Here is a 23,763-nt window from a genome sequence, read left to right as displayed (position 1 = left end):
TGATAATATTGTTATTCAGCATTAGAAAACCAATACAATTTGTTTCTAGTCATAGTCTACAATTTCTCTCTTCCTGTATTCTATGAAATCACACTCAGCCTCAGAGAACACACTTCATATGATTTTAATTTTAAATTTGTGAAGATTTGTGTTATGACACAAAGTGTGTTATGTCTTGGTGAATATCCCATGTATGCTGGACAAAAATGTATGTTGTGTTGGTAGGTGGAGTGTTCTACCCATGTCAATTAGATCCACTTGGTTGATAGTGTTGATCAATTATCCTATATCCTTGTTAGTTTCTGTCTATTTGATATATAAATTACTGAGAGAGGTGCTGAAGTCTCCAACTATAATTGTAGATTTCTCCTTTAAGTTCTATCAGGTTTTAACTTCATGTATTTCAAAGTTCTGTTGTTGGGACTTCCCTGGTGGTGCAGTGGTTAAGAATCCACCTGCCAATGCAGGGGACACGGGTTCGCGTCCTGTCTGGGAAGGTCCCACGTGCTGCGGAGCAACTAAGCCCATTCGCCACAACTACTGAGCCCGTGCTCTAGAGCCTGTGAGCCACAACTACTGAGCCCACGTGCCACAACTACTGAAGCCCGCACGCCTAAAGCCCATGCTCCACAACAAAGAGAAGCCACCGCAATGAGAAGCCCACATACCACAACGAAGAGTAGCCCCTGCTCACCGCAACTAGAGAAAGCCTGTGCACAGCAATGAAGACCCAATGCAGCCAAAAATAAATAAATAAGTAAATAAATAAATAATCTCTGTTGCTAGGTGTATACACATTTAAAATGCTTATATCTTCCTGGTGACTTGACCCTTTTATTATTATGTAATGTCCTTCTTTATCTCTAGTAATTTACCTTCCAAAATTAATATTTTGATATTAATATAGCTGGTCCAGTTTTCTTTTGATTAGCATTTGCATAGTATATCTTTTTTTAACATTTTATTCTTAATTTACTTACATAATTTTATTTAGAGTGAGTTCTTGTAGACAGCACATAGTTGGCTCCTGTTTTTTACTTCAGTTTGAAAATCTGAGTTTCAGTTAATGTATGAAGATTAGTTACATTTAATATAGTTATTGATACATTTGGATAATTATTGATATGTTTAGAATAGAAGTATGTTCTATTTTCAGCTTCTCTGCTTCCTCTTTTCTACTTTCTTTGGTTTATGTGAATATTTTTAATATTCCGTTTTAATTTAGTCAGTTTTTAATACTATATATCTTTGTATTGTTTTTGCTGTTTGTTGTTGTTGTTACAATTCTTGCTTAAATTTTTTTTTTTTTTTTTTTGCAGTACACGGGCCTCCCACTGCCGCGGACTCTCCCCTTGCAGAGCACAGGCTCTGGACGCGCAGGCCCAGCAGCCACAGCCCACGGGCCCAGCCGCTCCGCGGCACACGGGATCCTCCCGGACCGGGACACGAACCCGCACCCCCCACATCGGCAGGCGGACTCCCAACCACTGCGCCACCAGGGAAGCCTCTTGCTTAAATTTTCACGGTCCAGTTAGAATTAATATTTTACCATTTCAAGTATTTAATCCATTTACATTTAATATAATTATTGATAAGGTAAGACTTACATTTGCCATTTAGCTATTTGTTTTCTGTATGTCTCATGTCCTTTTTATTCCTGTATTTCTCCATTACTGCCCTCTTTTATGTTAAATAGGTATTTTCTATTGTACCATTGCAATTCTCTCATTTCTTTTACTACCTATTTATATTCATTTTTTCATTATTTTCTTCATAGTTGCTCCTAAGGATTACAATTAATATTAACTTATAATAATCTAATTTAGATCAACCAACTTAATTTCAATAGTATTCAAAATTTTGCTCCTATATAGCTCCATTCCTCTCCTCCTTTGTGCTGTTTTTGGCATAAAACTTACTTCTTTATACAATGTATGCCCATCAACACAAATTTATAATTACTGCGTTATGTAGTTATCTTTTAAATCAGATAGGAGGGATAAAGTTGCAAATAAAAATTACATTTATACTGCCTTTTATATTTGGTTTTTTTGTTTTGTTTTGTTTTGTTTTTTTGCAGTACGCAGGCCTCTCACTGTTGTGGCCTCTCCCGTTGCGGAGCACAGGCTCTGGACACGCAGGCTTAGCGGCCACGGCTCACGGGCCTAGCTACTCCGCGGCATGTGGGATCTTCCCGGACCGGGGCACGAACCCGTGTCCTCTGCATCGGCAGGCGGACTCTCAACCACTGCGCCACCAGGGAAGCCCTATACTGTCTTTTATATTTACCTGTGTAGTTACCTTTACTGGAGCTCTTTATTTCAGCATGTGGATTTAAGTCACTGTCTAGTGTCCTTTCTTGTCAGCCTAAAGGGCTCCCTTTAGTATTTCTTGTAGGGCATGTCTGCTTGTGATAAAGTCTCAGTTTATTTTTTAAGTATTAACTTCTCTTTTACCTTTGGGATGATAATTTTGCAGCATACAGAATTCTTGGATAACCATTTTTTATTTCAGCTCTTTCAATATATCATCCCACTGCTTTCTAGCTTCCATGGTTTCTGATGAGAAATGGGCTGTTAATCTTATTAAGGATCCCCTGTACAAGATGAGACACTTCTCTCACTGCTTTCAAGATTCACTTTGAAAGATGTCTTTGAAGTGCAACAGTTTGATTATAATGTGCCTAGGTGTGTATTTCTTTGAGTTTATCTTATCTGAAGTTTACTGAAGTTTATATGAAGTTTACTTCAATGTGTAGAAGTTTGGGAAGTTTTCTGCCATTATTTCTTCAGATATTCTTTTTTTCTCTCTCTCTCCTCTTCTTCTAAAATTCCATTATGTATATGTGTGAGGTACCCCACAGGTCTCTAAGACCCTGTTCATATTTATTCATTCTTTTTTCTTTCTGTTCCTCAGACTGGATAATCTCAATTATCTACCTTCAAGTTCACTGAGTTTTCTAACTCCTCAAATGTGCTGTTGAGCTCCTCTAGTGAATTTTCAATATCAGATATTGTACTTTTCTATTCCATTTCAAAATGATCACTATGATAAGTCTAGTTATGATATGTCACAAGATACTACCTAGTCATTGACGATATTCCCCATACTGTACATAGCAATATATATGATTATGATTAAGTTGCTTATCTCTTAAGTTCAAACGCATTTTAATATCCCTTCATTTTTTTTCTCTCCCTCACCTTTTTTTACTGTTTTTGACATCTTTTTTTTTTACAACTTTTTGTTTCATATCTCTTAACCACTTATTGCAGATATAGATGATTTTACTACTTTTGTCTTTTAACCTTCCTGTTAGCTTTATACATGGTTGATTTACTATCTTTTCTGTATAATTGCCTTTATCAATGAGATTTTTCCTTTCATAATTTTTATATTTCTAGTTGCAGTCTCTTCTTTTTTGATTAAAGAAGTCTCTTTAACATTTCTTGTAAAGCTGGTTTGGTGGTACTGAACTGTTCTATTTTTTCTTGTCTGTAAAGCTTTTGATCTTTCCATCAAATCTGAATGAAAGCCTTGCCAGGTAGAGTATTCTTGGTTGCAGGTTTCTCCCTTTCATCACTTTAAATATGTCATGCCATTCCCTCTGGTCTGCAGAGCTTGTGCTGAGAAGTCAGCTGATAGACATGGAATTTCCCTTGTAGTAACTTGTTGCTTTTCTCTTGTTGTCTTTAATATTCCTTCTTTATCTTTGATTTTTGCCATTTAAATTACAATGTGTCTTGGTGTGGTCCTTTTTGGGTTGATTCTGTTTGCTCTGTGTTTCCTGGACCAGGATGTCTGTTTCTTTCCCCAAGTTAGGGAAGCTTTCAGCTATTATGTCTTCAAGTATTTTCTTTTCCCCTTTCTCTCTCTTGTCTCCTTCTGAGATCTCTATAATGCAAATGTCGGTATGCTTGATGTTGTCTCAGAGGTCCTCATTTCTTTTTATTCTTTTTTCTTTTTTCTGTTCAGCTTCAGTGATTTCCACTACTCTGTCTACATTGATCCATTCCTCTGTATCATCTAACCTACTACAGTAAGCCCCCTACAAACAAACAAGTTCTGTTCCGAGAGCGCATTCATAAGTTCAATTTGTTCGTAAGTCCAAGAAAGTTAGCCTAGGTACCCAACTAACACAATCTGCTATATAGTACTGTACTGTAATAGGTTTTTAATACTTTTCACACAAATAATACATAAAAAACAAACACAAAAAATAAAGAAAACATTTTTAATCTTACAGTATAGTACCTTGAAAAGTAAAGTAGTACAGTACAACAGCTGGCATACAGGGGCTGGCATCAAGTGAACAGGCAAGAAGAGTTACTGACTGGAGGAAGGAGAGGAGGTGGGAGATGGTAGAGCTGAAGGATCATCAGCTATAGGAGACAGAGAGCAAGCTGCAATTTCACTCACACCTGATGATGGCACAGGTTCTGGTTCCTTGCTGGATTCAATTCTATCTACCCTATTTAAAAAGATGATCCAGTGATGTCTGGACAGTAGCTCTTTTTTTCTCATCATAGATGACACAGTAGCACTGGATTGCATTCTGAATGGCTGCTGCACTTTCATGTACCATTCCACGTTTGAGTCCTGTACCTCAAAAACTAACAGTGCCTCCTCAAATAAAGAAAATCCCCTTGCCATTTCCTGCAGCATGAATCTCTTGGTTTCTTCAGTTACTTCTTCTTCCTCTTGTCTCTCTTCGTCTTTTCTCTGGGCACGTTCGCATCTTTGAAAATTCGCAACTTGAAGGTTCATATGTAGGGGATTTACTGTATTTATTTCTTCTAGTGTATTTTCATTTCAGTTATTGTAATCTTCGTCTTTGTTTGGTTATTCTTTATACTGTCTAACTCTTTGTTCAAAAGAGATTCTTAAAGTTACTTTCTAATCCTAGTTTGCTGAGAGTTTTAATCTTGAATTGATTTAGAAATTTATCAAATGGCTTTTGGTGTCTACTGAGGTGATTAAATGGTTTTTCTCCTTTAGTCTATCAATATGATGAAATACATTGATTGGTTTTCCTAATGTAAGCCAGCCTTGCATTCCTGGTATAAATTCTACTTGATCTGATGCATTTGACTAAATGTTCTTTTTTTCCTCTCGTTCTTCAACTTATTTTTTCTGATTCACTTTTTCCACCCACATAATTGAAATACATCAAAATTTAGTGAGTTATGTAGTGTGCAATAAACATGATAAAGTATTTTGTAGATCAAGTTCATACTTTACAAGAAGTCATAATTTATAGTAAATAGTACAAGAATTATATGTTACCATACTTTACAAGATACTAACAATTTTCTTAAAGATATCTGAGAACAACACTCATTACTTCTACAGACAAGAAATTGGCAGTTGACAAGTAAACCAAGCCTTTTGAAACAGATTCTGACAACAGTCCTACCCAAAATACAAAATTATGACCAATATTAACCCTAAAGCGAGTTCTGAACTCAAATCCAGAACAAAACATGTGTATCAAAAAATTCTAGATCGTGATGCTACTAAAAGGATCAGTTACTCAATAAAGCAAAACTAAAATAAAATAAAGACAATGTGTAAGAGGGGAAAAAAGGACAAAAACATAAAGAAGCAGGATGCTTCCTTTACTTTAAATATGGGTATGTGCACTGAATCAGGCTTTTTAGTAGTAAAACACTGCAATATGATCATCTCTAAACAAAACACACACAAAAATCAATGTGCAGTTTTTATCACGTTATAAAATTTCTCTTTGCTTTTCCCCTTTTCCTTATAAGAAAGCTAAGAGCTCACTGCTCCCACAACTGATTATGCTCTGTCTATACCTCCAACATGAATAAGAGTCAAGAATCTACCCCTGGAGAATGGAATGAGTCATTTCTATATAGAATGGGTCTTTAGAGGGTTCCTTTGAGCCCCAATCAAAAAGTACACAAAAATGCATGCAGTCCAGACTGTGAAAATGGACAAAAAGAAGAGAGAGGTAAGATAGAAGTGATGACAGCATGGTTTTATAATTTCCCCAAATCCCCTCATAAACAAGATCAAGTAGGATAGCAGAAGACAAAACCCATGGATGACAACATCAATGAAACTAGTTCACAAAGAAATCTCCAATAACCTTATAATACAAGTGGGTGGGGCCAAACCACTGACCACAATAAGACCCACAAGAGAATGACAGCAAGGCAGAAACAAGGGGGAAACCAGGGTCCTAAATGTTGGGGAACTGAGAGATTGTAGCAACTAGTTAGCTCCAAAAGGAGGGGCTCCCACTCAGATGTGAATGTAGGCACAACAAGTAAAACTGGGCATCAAAGGGAGAAAAATGTTCAGATAACAGTGGAGGAGGGGACAGGAGGAAGCAAATATCACAAAGCACTGAAGAGATGAATGCACAAGAACCATTAAATACTTTGAGATAAAATCAGAAAATAGAGAAAGATATATCCATCCCCTATACGGGAACTTCCTTCTAAAAATACAACTTCAGCAACAGTAAAAGATTATGATCAATCCCCCATTCAAAAATACCAAAAGGTGAGAAAAATCATCCAAATAATATATATACAGAAAATATTTACCAGAAAAGTATGACTACAAAGCCTTTGAAAACAGTGAGCTAATATTTCAAAATGAGTTAAACAAAATTAAGAGAGTAGGAGAAGCTATGTAAGAACAGCATAAGGCAGAACTAGCAAAGCTCAGAAATGAGATGGTCAGATAACAGGCAGATATGAAGAACTGACAAGCTCAGAAACGATTCTAAAACATTTCAGGAATGAAGACTAAACTAGAAGGAATAACTGGAACCCACAGAAAGTACAGTAAGAGAATAACTTTGTGGAAATGAGAAAAAATGGAGGAAATAAAACAGAAATGAAGAAAGAAATAAAATACATCAAGAGAAAAATGATAAACATAGAAGACAAGCCAAAAAAAAAAGCCAACATAGGCATAGGAAGAAAATTAAAGAATTTTTTAAATGATAATCAAAAAATCTTCCCTGAAATAAAAGAAGACTTGAACCTTCATATTTACAACACAGGGCTGTCAACACTGAGGCATATTCTAGTAAAACAATGGAAATATAAAGAAAAAAAAAAAAGAAAACCTTTCAGGATTCAGGCAAAAACACAACGTGACTTTTAAGGAAAAGAAAATCAGCTTGGCATCAATAGCAAGCCTCAAAGCCAGAACACCTGGGAATAGCATATTTAAGATCCTCAAAGAAAGGTAATGTCTAGCAAAGATTATATCCTGAATCACTTTCAAGTATAAAGTCATGGATCAATTTCTTCTGAGCACAAAAGATACCAGATATCATTTCTTCCTTCTTCCTTTTCCCCCTTCTCTTCCTGAACGGTTCAGTCCTAACTCAGACAGTAGGTAGAGGAGAACAAGGCAGTCATCTGCACAGGGTGTGGCAGGGAGGCAGGGAACAGCCGTGATGGCATAAAGTGGGGGGCAAAAGCCTAAGTGGGTTGAGGAAGGCATTCACAGAAGAGGGCACCTAGCAGAGTCTGAGTGGAAAGAGAAAGACATCAGCACAGAGGAGACAGTGTTGGGGTCAGCGGGTGAAGCCTGACATAGAAGTCAGAGTCTGAGTGAAATGAAAAGGACAGTCTGACTTGGGGTGCCAAAGCCCATGCAAGGGAAGAAGGTGTCCATGTGTGTGGAGAGAGGATGGGAGGCATCCCAGTGTAGGGAGTCAGAGGCCAAGTAGGATGAGGGTCTATAACAGACCACCTGGCACAGGAGGTAAATGCCTAAGTGGGGTGAGAAGGGCATCTACATAGGGGGCATCCTGGCATGGGGAGTGAGATCCCAAGCAGAGTAAGAAAGTCATCTGTGCAAGGGGTGAAGGTGGCAGTCGGTATGGGAGATTTGTTACTCACAGGAGGGTTGAACAAATAAGTTAATAAATTAGAGATAACAGTTTATAACTGTTTATAACAGAGATAACAGCTTCTCACTGTCAAAGAAAAGGGATACCAGGAAAAGGAGGGAAACAATAAATTTTGTGGTACTGAATTAGAATTGAAGGTACTGATGTGACTCCTAGTTAGATAAATAGGTATGTGGTTGTTGATTGATGGATGGATACATGGATGCATGGATGACAGACATAGATGCAAATGTGTATATGTGTAGTACATCACATATATATATCCCTTAGCTTGTCCATTGAGTGTGCCTGGGAATAACTATACCACAGAACTGATAAGCACTCAGATCTCAGTTTCTAGGTATCAGTCCACAATAGAAGAAATCAGGGCTTTTTGGAAAAATGACAAAGTCCAGGGCTGAAATGGGTAAAAGATGTGTCTAGCATATCTTGTACCAGAAAGTAAGGAAGTTCTCGATGAATGATGGTGACATGTCAAAAGGACACAGGAATGAGCTTGAAGAGGCTCCCACTGGCCAAATCTAGGACAGTCTGAGCATCAAAATAATGATAATAATGGAGTCTAATCCACCAAATAAAATAGGAAAACTTGAGTCTGATATAAATGAATGAATGAATAAATTGAAAGTTTGATCAGGAACAGAGTATTTATACAGTTTCAAAGTACCTTCCCACCAAGTGTTAATTAATTACAAAGGGAGAAAGAGTAACTTTACAGCAAAGAAGCCTGGCTAACATCTCCTTAATCAAGGGATCACAGTGAACATATCAGTAACGGGACAAATCAAAATTGTGTGACACCTGATAAGATGCATTGCAAACACAGCATCGCTTTTGTGATATTCTTCCCAAAAATGTATAACCTGATTCTAATCATCAGATGGCATCAGACAAACCCAGCTTGAGGGACATTCTACAAATTAACGAGTCTAAAATCTTCAAAAGTATCAAGGTCATCCAAGTCGAGGAAAGACTGGAACTGTTCCAACTGGAAAGAGGTAAATAGCCATGACCACTAATCACGGTGCATGATCCTGGCGGGATGACATATAAAACATTATGGGGGGAAGGAAAAATTGGAAGATTGGGATTGACATATACACACTACTATGTATAAAATATATAACTAATGAGGACCTACTGTATAGCACAGGGAACTCCACTCAATACTCTGTAATAACCTATATGGCAAAAGAACCTAAAAAAGAGTGGATATATGTATGCGTATAATAGACTCACTTTGCTGTACAGCAGAAACTAACAGAACATTGTAAATCAACTGTACTCCAAACTTTTTTAAAGCTTAAAAAAAAGAGACTTTATCAAAACAATCGGTGAGGGACTTCCCTGGTGGTCCAGTGATAAAGAATCCGCCTTCCAATACAGGGGATGCAGGTTCGATCCCTGGTCAGGGAACTAAGATCCCACATGCCACAGGCCAACTAAGCCTGCACACCACAACTATTGAGCTTGCGCGCCTCAACAAGAGAGCCCACATGCCCTGAAGCCCACGCGCTACAACTAAAGAGAGAAAACCCACAGGCCACAGCTAGTGAGAAGCCCACACGCCGCAACAAAAGATCCTGCATGCCGCAACTAAGACCTGACGCAGCCAAAGATTTAAAAAAAGAAAAAATCGGTGAAACTTGAGTTTCACTTGTCTGAGGATGAGATGTTTGTGATGTATCAGTGTAATTTTCCTAACAATATTGAGGTTATGTAGATGAATGTCTTTGTCTGTAGGAAATACACACCTGTCTGTATTCAGGGGTGACAAAGCATCAGGTGAGAACTTATTCCCAAAAGATTTGGAAGGAAAAAATTTCTTGGTGCAGTACTCTCACTTTTCTGTAACTTTAAAATATTGCTCATGATCAAGAACCTATAAACAGTACCAAAAAAGAAAAAACGGCGGGAGGGTATTTAAGGTATTATATAAAGGTATCACTATAAAGATAACCATTAGGACAAAAATCCAAGTCTTTCTAAATATCAAAGGAAATTCTAAGAAAGACAGAGAGAGAGCAAAAGAGAGACTACAGAGAAACTACACACATGAAAACAAACTAAGAGAAGAATCACAACTTCAAAAAATTTTGGTAAGGACTGTCTCCGTAGCCGTGATCTATCTGGGGAATAAACGCTTTTTCAAGAGAATGCCTTTCAGTGGCATGATAGAGAGAGAAGGAATATTCCTGTGATAAGGATCACAAAAGGATGCATATAAAAGGTTTTTAAACAGAAATAGTATTACCTTTCCCTCACCAGCAGGCAATACACTCAAAGACTTGTGATGTTGCTCAAGGCCCCAGGGCACACATATACTATAGTAGCCTTGGCAGAATGGGAAGTTGCAAATCATACACCTAAGAAGGAAAAAATAATAAACTGAAAAATAACTGGTTAGCCTGATAATTACTTAGGTTTATTTAGTAAATCTGCTGCTTTTATATTTTCTGTTTAGGCTCTAATATAAATCATTGCATGAAGTTGAAATTCTCTTTGAAGTACTTAACTAATTACCGCAGGGGGAATAAAAGGAAAATAATTTCCTTCTACATTTGAGCAACAAGTATGTTCTCTTTCCCCATGGTAACCTCAAGGGACAGAAGTTTCCAACAATCTCTCCAAGTGACCATCCCAGGTGCTGAAGGGTTCACATGCCATGATCTGGCGTGACCTCACAGCAGTGAAAAGGTCAGGACTTTCCTGCTCATACCTGTCCTCGGTGCCAGGTGAGAGTGGGACTTTCTGTGACTACACAGGTATCCATCTAACCTCATCTTTTCGGGCAGGTAATCCAGTGACACTTTGGGCCTGTCACCAACAGCCAGTGCCCTCTTTTCCTGTTCCTATTAAACTATCATCATATTCCTACTTAGGCCAGTCCTGAATAAGTCAACACAATCAGCATTGAGCTAACACACACCTTATGTCAAGCCCTGGGGTAGGCACAGGGGACATAACACCAAATAAGACACATTGTCCCTGCCCATGAAGAGGTCAATTTAGTCAGAGAGACAGGCATGAAAAACAAAGACCACCACATACCTCCATAAGCACCTAAACAGACATGATTTAAAGATACTGAGGGCACAGAGGAGGAAGGTGCCAACTCTGCTAGAGTGATTCAAAGAAGCTTTAGACAGAAAGAAATATTTACAATGGATGTTCAAAAATGAATATGAATTTTCTGGGCACTTGGGGGTTGAGGGGGATGTCAGAGGAAGAGATTAGCATCTGAAAAGCCAAGAAGGCATGAAAAAGCATGGCATGTTCCAGATCTCCAAGGAGGGCAGGATGACCAAAACATATACGGTACATGTGGGGAGAGGATGAGACCGAGACTGGCCAGGAGACTGGCAGAGGCCAGATCCCACACGGTCTTAGGTTTTGAGCCAAGGAGTTTAGACTTTATTCAAAGGCAGCAGCACAGAAGACCATTCTACAGAAGAGTTGTGTGTCAGATTTCGGTTTCAGAAAGATCACTCCTTGGTTGAATGGAGTGGGGCGGGACCAGAGAAAGAGAGACTAATGGAGAGATTACGACAGCACATCAGAGCAGCTAGACAAGTCAGTCTGGGGAGTCTGCAGACCTGGGTTTCATGCAGGTACATCGCGTCAAAAGGTGAGACTTTCACTGACCGCCCTCTGCCTCGGATGCCTCACCCCAGGACTAGCTTCACTGGCCTACGACCTGTGTAGTTGCAGAAAGTCCCACACGTAGACAGACTATACACTTGGTTTAATGCCCTGCTGGCCCTCTCTTGAAATCCTTAATAATTTTTAAACAAGGGGCCCACATTTTCATTTTGCATTGGGCCCTGCAAATTATGTAGCTGGTTCTGCCTCACCTCTAAGTGGGTATAACAATGGCACCATAGGGTTACTGGAAGGATTAAATGCGCAAACACATGTAGCAAGCACAGTGTCCGGCACAAAATCCTCCATAAAGCGAAGCCATTTTTATTACCATTGTTATTATTACACCCCCAAGAAGAAAGTGAGGGGCCTGAAATAAAGGACCAGCAGGGGAGTCCAAGGAGAAGGAAAGTAGGGGCAGAAGGGACAGGACATCACTCCAGAGGGCAGAGAAGGAAGCAGGAAGCCTAGCTGGGCAAGGTGCCCTTGCCCAGACCAAGACTGGCAGCAGCTTTAATAAAATGGAAAACAACCTACGAATATCCACAAGGCTATAAACTAAAGCACCTTTGACATTCATATTCAAATACAACTTTTTTCTAAAAGTGAAGTCTCATTGCTACTTCTGCGCAGGTTTTAGCAATTTCAGAACATACTGCAAGAAAGGCTAAAGTGTAATATGTGGCCTGTGGTTCTGAGCAGTTAAAGGAGAGGGTGGATTGCCATGGAAGCAATACTTTGAGAAAAGAGAGCACGTGGGATCAGGTTTCAGCAAACTTTCCAAGCTCTAGTCAAATTAATCTGCAACAACTAAAATCCAGACATTTCACTGAAAGGCTGAGTGAGTGTTAAGAAATATTACTAAAGCAAACAAAACTGTTAGGTTGGACCATTTGAAACTGCCATTTCTGTAGTCAAAATGGTCAAATATCAGCAATTTCATATAACTCAACCCAATACTTCCTGAAAATATAGGAAACGCAACACTAACCTAAAACATACAGTAGCCAAAAGAATATTATGCCTTAAAAAAAGGAAGTTTAGGAATCTTTAAAAGGGCATCGGTCTTCCCTGGTGGCGCAGTGGTTGAGAGTCCGCCTGCCGATGCAGGGGACACGGGTTCGTACCCCGGTCCGGGAGGATCCCACATGCCGCGGAGCGACTGGGCCCATGAGCCATGGCCGCTGAGCCTACGCATCCGGAGCCTGTGCTCCACAATGGGAGAGGCCACAACAGTGAGAGGCCCGCATACCGCAAAAAAAATAAATAAAATAAAAAATAAAAGGGCATCATTTAACACTCTTATGATCGGAGAAAAGTAAATACTAATTTTTAAATGTAATAATTCAGGAAGAAAGCAAACTTTTTACTAAAAGACATCACAGAGAAACAATAAATGATCAAACATCATGGCAAAAACTACAGCTGAAGAAAATATGTATGGGTAAGAAATAAATACTGTAATAAAAAGTTTTATGTCTGAATTACAGGCATATTATAGCACATGTTCAATAATACAAAAATGGTAATTTATTAAAACATGAACTCTGCTTGATAAAAAAGCAAATTAGTGACTGGGTAATTCCTCTATTTACTATTTATTGAGCTAATAACAAATGCAGAAAGAAATGAGACAGAAGGCTTTAAAACCTATTGGAACCCTCTTTGTGGAATTGGGCCAATCAGATCTTCCAGGCACTTCTAACTCATGATATAAAAAGCCCTCCAGAGCATTCAGATGGGCTTTTAAAAAATATACACAGCTGCTTGACACCAGGATGTCACTATGGGGTAGGTTAAATGGCTACCAACAGATACAAGGCCTCCAGCACTTTTTAATTCTTTAATCTTTTTCATTCTATATCTAATGATATACTTAGAATGGGATGGGGGTTGTGGGGTGGGTTTTGCTATCCCCGTAAGAATATTAACAAATACTGAGGACTACAATTAAGGTGTCAAAATACAGGAAAATCAAAGGTAAAAGGTAACCAAAGGACTCAGATGATTTTCGTCTATTCGCAGAGCTCATCTTAACGTATCAGCAGCATTTGACAGTGATTTTCCTTTCTTCCTTTTTTCTTTTATTAATAAATTTATTTATTTATATTTTCTTTGGCTGCATTGGGTCTTCGATAATGCCCGCAGGCTTTCTCTAGTTGTGGTGAGCAGGGGCTACTTTTTGATGCGGTGCGTGGGCTTCTCATTGCAGTGGCTTCTCTTGTTGCGGAGCATGGGCTCCAGGAATGTGGGCTTCAGTAGTTGTGGCTCGTGGGCTCTAGAGTGCAGGTTCAGTAGCTGTGGCGCACGGGCTTATTTGCTCCACACTTGTGGGATCTTCCCAGATCAGGGCTCGAACCCGTGTCCCCTGCATTGGCAGGCAGATTCTTAACCACTGTGCCACCAGGGAAGTCCCTTCCCTTCTTCTTAAAGTACTGTCTTCGTATGGCTCCTGACTCACCATATTCTACTTCACTTTTCACTGGCCTCGCCTCTGTTTCCCTTGCTAAATTCTCTTCCCTTCCCAGTTTCTAACTGTTAGAGGTCTGAAAGCCTCTTCTCATCTCTCTATACATACCTAGGTAATCTCATCCAGCCTGTGGCTTTAAATAGGACCCTAAATGTAGCTCTCCAGCCCCTACCTCTCCCCTGAGCTCTCAGCATGCATAACAAACTGCACATTCTGCATTTCTACTTGCAAGTCTAATAGGTATTTCAAACTTAATACAGCCAAGACAATTCGTGATTTCCCCAGCCCATCCCCTTGTTGCCCAGTCTTCTCCCTTTCATCAGTGAGACTAAAAACTAGGAATCATCTGTCACAGCCCATATCCAATCCATCAAAAGTTCTGTGAACTCTATCTCCAGAGTACATCCTGAATTCTACAATTCATCACCATCTCCACCAGTACCAGCCCCATCCAAGGTACTACTGTCTCTCAACCAGATTATTACAATAATAACTGTCCCCTTGCTTCCACTCTTACTTACCACCCCCAGGTCCCCACAAAGCAGCCAGAGTTACTTTTCTATTAATCAGATCATATCATTCTTCCACTAAGGCCCTCCAACGGCCTCCCATCACCCTTGGAATAAAACGCCAACTTCACCAATTTAAGACATGTAAGTATAAGTTGATACAACTACATTGGAGAACAATCTGGCAAAGTCTGGTACACCAGAAGATCAGGACACCTTCTGACCCAGTAATTGCTCATCCAGGCATCTCCCTGAGAAAACCACTTGCAAAGATTCTGTACAGAGATGTTCACTGCAGAATTGTTTCTAGTAGTAGTAAAAAAAAAAAAAAAAAAAAAAAAAGTGTAAAACACCTAATTGTCCCTCAATACATAAGTTGAAAAATAACTTGGTTTTTTTCTTTTCACATGATAGAACACTATAAACTAGTTAAAATAAATAAATTTGATCTATTGACACAGTAATAAAGAGTCTGACTTTTTTTTTTTTCATGGTGCTGCAATGCTTATGGGAATTTAGTTCCCCGACCAGGGATCGAACCCAGGGCCCTGGAAGTAAGAGTGCCAAGTCCTAACCACTGGACCGCCAGGGAACTCCCAGAGTCTGACTATTTTTGATGTTTGACCACTGACAGCATTCAAGTCCCAGCACTCTCCCTTTGCCTTTTGCCCCACATCTAGGCCAACCTGTAAGAAAGCCCAGACACCCTCCCGTGGTGCTGGCAGGGAAGTTTAAACCAGCCCCTTGGTGGAATCCTCTCTCCACCTCACTTCCTAACCACAATACAAACCACAGCCACCGCCCCACCTTTACTCTTTTTTTGCTCCAGACAAAACCCAAGTTCTTGTCCTTCCAGGAATTTTTTTTTTTTTACCATTTCAATGTTTCACTTAATTTTTTCCAGCTTTACTGAGATATAATTGACATATAACATTGTATAAGTTTAAGGTGTACAATGTGTTGATTTGATATATTTATATGTTGCAATATGACTACCACCATGGCCTTAGGTAACATCTTCATCCTGTCACATAATTACCATTTCCTTTTAATGGTGAAAACATTTAAGATCTCATCTCTTAGCAACTTTCAAGTATACAATACAGTATTATCAGCTATAATCACCATGCTGTACATTAGATCCCCAGAACTTATTAATCTTATAACTGAATGTTTGTACCCTTTGGTTCAATATCTCCCCATTTCCCTCCACTCCCCAGCCCTTGGGACCCATGGCTCTACCCTCTGTTTTTCTGAGTTCAGCTTTTTTAGATTCCACATATAAGTGATATCATACAGTATTTGTCTTTCTCTGTCTGACTAATTTCACTTAGCATAATGTCTTCAAGGTTCATCCAAGCTGTCACAAATGGCAGGATTTCCTTCTTTCTCAGGCTGAATAATATTCCATTGTGTGTGTTATGTATATATGTGTATATATGTATAATGTATATATACACTTATACATTATATCTTCTTTATCCATCCGTTGACAGACTTGAGCTGTTTCCTATCTTGGCTATTGTGAATCATGCTGCAATGAAGACAGGGGTACAAATATCTCTTTGAGATCCTGTTTTCATTTCTTTTGGATATATACCCAGAAGTGGGATTGCTGGATCATATGATAGTTCTACTTTTAGTTTTTTGAGGAACCTCCATACTGTTTTCCATAGTGGCTGTACCAATTTACATTCCCACCAATAGTGCAAAAAGATTTCTTTTTCTCCAGATCCTCACCAACATTTGTTATCTCTTATCTTTTTGATGATAGTCATTCTAACAGGTATGAGGTGGCCTCTCATTGTGGTTTTGATTTGCATTTCCCTGATGATTAGTGATGTTGAGCATCTTTTCATGTACCTATTGGTCATTTGTATATCTTGTTTGGAAAAATGCCCATTCAGTTCCTCTGTCCATTTTTTAATCAGATGTATGTTTTTTTGCTATTGAGTTGTATGAGTTCTTTATATATTTTGCATATTAATCTCTTATCAGATATGATTTGCAAGTATTTCCTCCCTTCCCATAGGTTGCCTTTTTATTTCATTAATTGTTTCTTTTGATGTGCATAACTTTATAGTTTGCTACAGTCCCCCTTGGTTTTTGCTTTTGTTCCTTGTGTTTTTGTTGTCCTACCCAGGAAACCACTGCCAAGACCAATGTCAAGGAGTCTTTTCCTTTCAGGGAATATTTTTGATGCTGACAATGTGATTATTTCAAATACATTAGAACCTAGACATCAATGTAGGCATCCCCATATCCATAAATCCCTGAGGGGGGAGAAGGAAGGAGCTTCCATGCATCCAGCAGGCAATGCTGGTATCCATATAAAACACATACCAATTAGATAAACCTTGAAAGCATGTCAACTGGGTGGGAGGGAAGAATATATGACAGAATTGATACTGTATAATACAATTTGTGTAATAATCTGACCTATTTCCAGTAATTTTTTTGTTGTTTTAAAATCTATCTTGTCTGCTATTGATCTTTCTTTTGGGATGTGCATTATGTATCTTTTGGCATCCTTTTGTTTTCAGTCTTTCTATATGCTTAGGCTTTAGATGTGCCTCTTATAAATGGCTAATTTTTTTTTTTAATAATTAAAAAAATCTGGGACTTCCCTGGTGGTGCAGTGGTCAAGCATCCACCTGCCAATGCAGGGGACACCGGTTCGATCCCTGGTCCAGGAAGATCCCACATGCCACAGAGCACTAAGCCCATGCACCACAACTACTGAGCATTCACTCTAGAGCCCACTAGCCACAACTACTGGGCCCACGCGCCACAACTACTGGGCCTGCATGCTGCAACTACTGAAGCTCGCATGCCTAGAGCCCCTGCTCCACAACAAAAGAAGCCACCGCAATGAGAAGCCCACGCACCACAATGAAGAGTAGCCCCTGCTCCCCACAACTAGAGAGAAAGCCCGCGTGCAAAGACCAATGCAGCCAAAAAATTAATTAATTTAAAAAAATCTAGTCAGATAATCTTTATCTTTCAAGTGGAACATGTACACTTACTCTATTTACACTTATTACAATTTTATATATAGATAAATTTAATTCTAAAATCTTAGTTTATGCTATCTGTCCCATGCTTTTTTTCTCTCCCTTCTTGCCTTTTTCTTTTAGGAGCTGCTTTCTAATTTCTATTCCATTCTTTTCCTCTACTACTTAGGCAGTTATATACTCTATATTCTTTTAGAGGTAATCCTAGATATTTTAATGTGTGTAATTAACTTATCCAACTTAGTCTTCCTACAGAACAACTCAGGACTTCAGATCACTCTAATCCTAATTACCACTGCCCCAGACTTATAAGTTATTGCTGCCATATATTTTTACTCTGTATTGTTTTTTGATCCCAAAACCATTGTTATTGTTGGGTATACAATCATATTTGTCCAGGTTAAACCACGTATTAATTATTTTCTTTGCTCTTCATTTCTTGTTGTATCTCAGACTCGCACCTGGGATCACTTTACTTTTGTCTAAAATACATCCTATAGACCAGTGCTGTCCAACAGAAATATAATGCGAGCCTATGTGTAATTTTAAATGTTCTGGTAGCCAAATTTTAAAAATTTTCAAGAAACAAGTGAAATTAATTTTAATAAAACAAAAATATCTCATGACAAATGTTTGTCTTGATGCGTTTTTTTTTAGTAAAAACAAATCATCTGGGCTTCCCTGGTGGCGCAGTGGTTGAGAGTCCGCCTGCCGATGCAGGGGACACGGGTTCGTGCCCCGGTCTGGGAAGATCCCACATGCCGCGGAGCGGCTGGGCCCATGAGCCATGGCCGCTGAGCCTGTGCGTCCGGAGCCTGTGCTCCGCAATGGGAGAGGCCACAACAGTGAGAGGCCCGCGTCCGCAAAAAAAAAAAAAAAATCTAAGAATTATCTTTTCTCAAAGATTATTTTGTCATTGCTAATAAATTAGTATGCTTCAATTTCCGAGATAAAACAAAAAAGGATTCTCTCAGAAAGTTGCCATATTAACAGACAGCTGTGTGTGAACATAGTGAATACTGAATTCTGAAGGATTCAGGATAACTTGACAACTGAGTTTTACTCAGGCTAATCTATTTCATGTCTACTCTCTTTTAAGGTTTATAAGCTGTATTTCTTACTGTACAGATCTTATTATATCCTATGGGCATTCCTCAGATTTTCGGAGAAAACTTTCTGACATCAGAACTAAAGCTTTAGGACCATAAGTGAGCTAGAGCCAGCTTGTACCAACTCACAATAGCAGATTGTTAAATATCAGGACTTTTGTAAGTTAAACCACTGGGAGCTTGAAATTGGCCATGGTGGGAATATTTACCCCATGGAAATCACCAAACACTACACAGCTCACGGCTTCCTCTTTTTAGAGCATGCGACTAACACCACCAATTAAGATTCATCTTTGGGCTTCCCTGGTGGCACAGTGGTTGAGAGTCCGCCTGCCGATGCAAGGGACACGGGTTCGTGCCCCGGTCCGGGAGGATCCCACATTCCGCGAAGCGGCTAGGCCCGTGAGCCATGGCCGCTGAGCCTGCGCGTCCGGAGCCTGTGCTCCGCAACGGGAGAGGCCACAACAGTGAGAGGCCCGCGTGCCGCAAAAAAAAAAAAAAAAAAAAAAAGAATCCGCCTGCCAATGCAGGGCACACGAGTTCGATCCCTGGTCGGGGAAGATCCCACATGCCACGGAGCAACTAAGCCTGTGTGCCACAACTACTGAGCCCGCATGCCACAACTACTGAAGCCCACACACCTAGAGCCCATGCTCCACAACAAGAGAAGCCACCCCAACGAGAAACCTGTGCATCACAACGAAGAATAGCCCCTGCTCTCTGCTACTAGAGAAAACCCACGCATAGCAACAAAGACCCAACGCAGCCAAAAATTAATTAATTAATTAAAAAAACATGAAGGTGGGGAGTTAGTGTTAATGGGTACACAGTTCAATTTGGAAAGATTAAAAAGTTCTGGAGAACGATGGTGGTGATGATTGCAGGACAATGTAAACGTACTTAATGCCACTGAGCTGTATGCTTAAAAATGGTTAAAATCATCGATTTCATGTTATGTGTATTTTACCAAAATTTTTTAAAAATTCATGAAGAACAACAGAAATATTGATATTTTCTATCAACAGTGTTTATATAATATTCATAATACTAATAAACATTCTTATTCAGGATATATTATTTAAGTGGCAAAAATATACCAAAAAATTTATATAATTAATATCTGAATTCAAACTACTTTTAAGAGAAATAAAAGTCATATAAATACCCCAAAGGAACTTCTGGTTCATGATAGTGAGGTAGACTCCATATAAATATATCAGAAGAAATATATATTCTTCTATCTAGAAATGTTATATTCTTCTGACTATGACAGAAGAAAAATAATAAATTGAATAAAACATTAAAACAGAAAGGATGACATCTGAAAATTTTGAAAACTTTTTGGAGCACATAAAGTGAATGGGTAAAATTTAATTCATTAATTGATGGATTAACTAAGAAAGCAAACTAATGTAGAGCAGTGGATGGTCCGGCACTCAGGTAGGAGGATGAAGTGGTACATCTGGGAGCTTCCATGTGGTTCCCAGTGCAGATATGACATGAACTGAGGCCCCAGTCATGACAGCTAATTGAGAGACTATCTCCAGAATGAAGGACCAGTTAGCCTGTTCCTCTCTCCCACAAAAGTAGGACCTCTGCTACATCATTTGCCCCTTGCTGGGGCCCAGCTAATGGTTTTCTTAAAAGATCGTAGGATTTTTCTGTTTCATTAGAGTGCCAGAAAAAAAAAATTTTTTTTAATCCAAAATTCTGACCCATGCTACATGGATGAACCTGGAAGACAGTATGGTAAGTGAAATAAACTAAATATAAAAGAAGTATCGTGTGACTCCACTTACATGAGGAACCTAGAGTACTCAATTTATAAAGGCAGAAAGTACAGTGGTCGTTGTCAGGAGCTGGGAGGAGGAAAGAATGGAGAGTTTTGTTTAATGGATAGAGAGTTTCAATTTGGAAAGATAAGAAAATTCTGAAGATGGATGGTAGTGCTGGTTGAAAAACAATGTGAATGTATTTAATGCTGCTGAAATGTATGCTCAAAATGGTTAAAATGTTATATTTATGCTATCTAGGGCTTCCCTGGTGGCACAGTGGTTGAGAGTCCGCCTGCCGATGCAGGGGACACGGGTTCGTGCCCCGGTCCGGGAAGATCCCACATGCCGCGGAGCGGCTGGGTCCGTGAGCCATGGCTGCTGAGTCTGCGCGTCTGGAGCCTGTGCTCCACAATGGGAGAGGCCACAGCAGTGAGAGGCTCGCGTACCACAAAAAAAATATATATATATTTATGCTATCTATATTTTACCACAATAATAAACATTAAAATCCAGCTATATGCTGTTTCCCAGAGATATATCTGTAACAGAAGAACATAAAAAGACAGAAAATAAAGAGCAGGAAAAAAGAAAAGTCAAAAGAAACCTAGAACAACAGTATTAGAGATAGGCAAAACAGATGTTAAAAGAAAAAGTGATAAAGGGGCATCAAATAATAATAAAAGGAAAAATTCGCTAGGAAGGCATAACAATTCTTAACTTGCTTATCTCTAACAAGATACATATACAAATTTATAAAATGTATAAAGCAAATATTATAATGAAAGATTTAAATAACCACTTTCAGAAAATGACAGATCAAAAAGGTATTTTAAATTTTTGTAATGACAGTAGACTTAAACATTATAAATAACAAGCTTGAAATAATGCAAAAATATAGAACCCCACACCTGACAATTATGGAATACACATTATTTTCTACCAACATGAAACAGATAACAAAAAGATGAACATATACCTTTTCACAAAGAAAGGTTGGGGGGATAAAAGAAGTGATACAATATAAAGAACATTCCAAAACAACAATGCAATAAAATTGGATGTTCACAACAAAAGATAGTCCCCAAAAGTGACCCATGAAGTACTCTCAGGTTAGGTAATTCAAAACAATCCTCTAAGGACAACTAATAAAGCTGAATTAAACATGATTTTTTAAAATCTTCTTAAAAGCAGAGGCCAGCTAAAAAAGAGAATAAAGAATTACTGAACCAAAATCTAGGAGGTTAGAACCCAGAGAAATAACCTAGCATTCAATACGCCTTTTATCTGGATGGCATTTAACAATTCATAAGGCAAAAATACAAAAACTGAGTTATAGTTAGGAAATAAGGTAGATAAAAGTGAAATCGCAAGATCCACACAAAGCAGGAAGTCTGACAAACACTCCTCCATTTAAGCTGGGGCAAGACCCCAAGACTTTGCTTTTTCTGGATAATTCTGAGAACCTCAGCCTTGAAACTGCTGTAAGGTAGTCCTAAACTAGTAGGGCCTGCAGACTACTGGTAAAGCAAACAAAAATTCTTTCTGGAAGAAGATTCAATTGTCCTATATCTCAAAATTTTCCCACAAGCAGGTTTTCAAATACAATAACCAGAATACAGTCAGAGAGTACTAAGCATTCAAGGGGGAAAAAAAGACCCTATCATCAAGAACCAACAGGGAAAAAAAGAGACAACAGAAAGACTTCAAAACAAGAACCTTAGACAGGACTTCCCTGGTGGCACAGTGGTTAAGAATCTGCCTGCCAATGCAGAGGACACGGATTTGAGCCCTGGTCTGGGGGGATCCCACATATCGCGGAGCAACAGAGCCCATGTGCCACAACTACTGAGCCTGCACTCTAGAGCCCTTGAGCCACAACTACTGAAGCTCGCGCACCTAGAGCCCGTGCTCTGCAACAGGAGAAGCCACCGCAGTGAGAAGCCCATGCACTGTAATGAAGAGTAGCCCCTGCTTGCCATGGCTAGAAAAAGCCAGCGTGCAGCAATGAAGACCCAATGTGCCAAAAAAAAAAAGAACCTTAGATATTAGGCTTTTAAGACCCAGATTATAAAATCACTATTTTACTATGATAAAAGAAATAAAAGAAAAAGTTGCAAATGTCATCAGGGAACTGTATACTTTAAAATGTGGCATCACAGAAGTGAAAAGGTGTCAAATAGCAGTTGTACAACTAAAAAACAATAAACAATATTAAAAGTTCAATGGGCAGATTTAACAGCAAATTAGACACAGCTGAAGAGGTCACTGACAAACCAAAAGAAAAGTCAGAAGCAACTATCCAGCATGGAGCATGAAGAGAATATATATAAAATATAGATGAAAAGGAACAAGCCCAGAGAACACAGTGAAAAAGTCTAATATACATTTAATCAGAATTCCAGATAAGAGAATAAACAGAGGCAATATATGAAAATATAATGAATGAGAATTTCTTAGAACTTACAAAATTCACCAACCCATAACTTCACAAAGCTTAACATATCCCAAAGAGGATAAACATTTTTTTAATCCACACCTAGACACACCATAGTGAAACTACAGAAAATCAAAGAGAAAAAAATATGAAAAGGAGCCAGAGAAAAAGAGACATGATCTTCAAAGGAGCCACAGCTAGCCTGACTGCTAATATCTCAAGAGAAAATATGGATGCTAGGAAATGCTAGAAAAATAGCATCAATGTGCTAAAAGAAAATAACAACTTACCACAACTGTATAAAGCCATGATATCTTCATATATTGCCTCTGTTTATACCCAGCAAAAAAGTAGCCTTCAAAAATAATGGTAAGCAGGGCTTCCCTGGTGGCGCAGTGGTTGAGAGTCCGCCTGCCGATGCAGGGGACACGGGTTCGTGCCCTGGTCCGGGAAGATCCCACATGCCGCGAAGTGGCTGGGCCCATTAGCCATGGCCACTGAGCCTGTGTGTCCGGAGCCTGTGCTCCGCAACGGGAGAGGCCACAACAGTGAGAGGCCCGCGTACTGCAAAAAAAAAAAAAAAAAAAAAAGAGTAATGGTAAGCAGTAGAGAAAACTCCATTTACAGCAACAACAAAGATAAAATACTTAGGACTAGACTTAACAAGAAATATGTAAAGCCTATATAAGGAAATTTATAAAACACCCCTGAAAGACATAAAAGGAGACTAGAACAGATGGAAAGACATCATCCTTTCTAGCAATATCCCTTGTTCTTAGAAAGGATGGATAAATATCATAAAGATGTCAGTTCTACCTAAGTTAATTTAAAATTTAAATGCAGTCTCAATTAAAAAAATCCAACAAGACTTTTTTATGGAACTAGGCAAGATGACACTAAACTTGAT

The 23,763-nt window shown here is 38.9% G+C and overlaps 1 long non-coding RNA gene across 2 annotated transcripts in view; it reads right to left on the bottom strand.

Annotated features, from left to right (window-relative positions):
* The window catches only part of LOC137214333 (uncharacterized), a 237,961-nt gene that overhangs the window by 154,907 nt on the left and 59,291 nt on the right, over positions 1–23,763 (bottom strand). The window contains exon 2 of one of the 2 annotated variants that reach the window (XR_010938861.1): positions 23,147–23,420. The exons of the other annotated variant lie outside the window; for it this stretch is intronic. This is a non-coding gene — a long non-coding RNA (uncharacterized lncRNA). The remainder of the gene's footprint in view (positions 1–23,146; positions 23,421–23,763) is intronic. 2 annotated transcript variants of the gene reach the window in all.

This window comes from Pseudorca crassidens, chromosome 20, assembly GCF_039906515.1.
Source record: "Pseudorca crassidens isolate mPseCra1 chromosome 20, mPseCra1.hap1, whole genome shotgun sequence".
Lineage (NCBI taxonomy): Eukaryota > Metazoa > Chordata > Mammalia > Artiodactyla > Delphinidae > Pseudorca > Pseudorca crassidens.
Note: the sequence above shows the minus strand (reverse complement) of the source record. Positions and strands in the feature narration are given on the sequence as shown.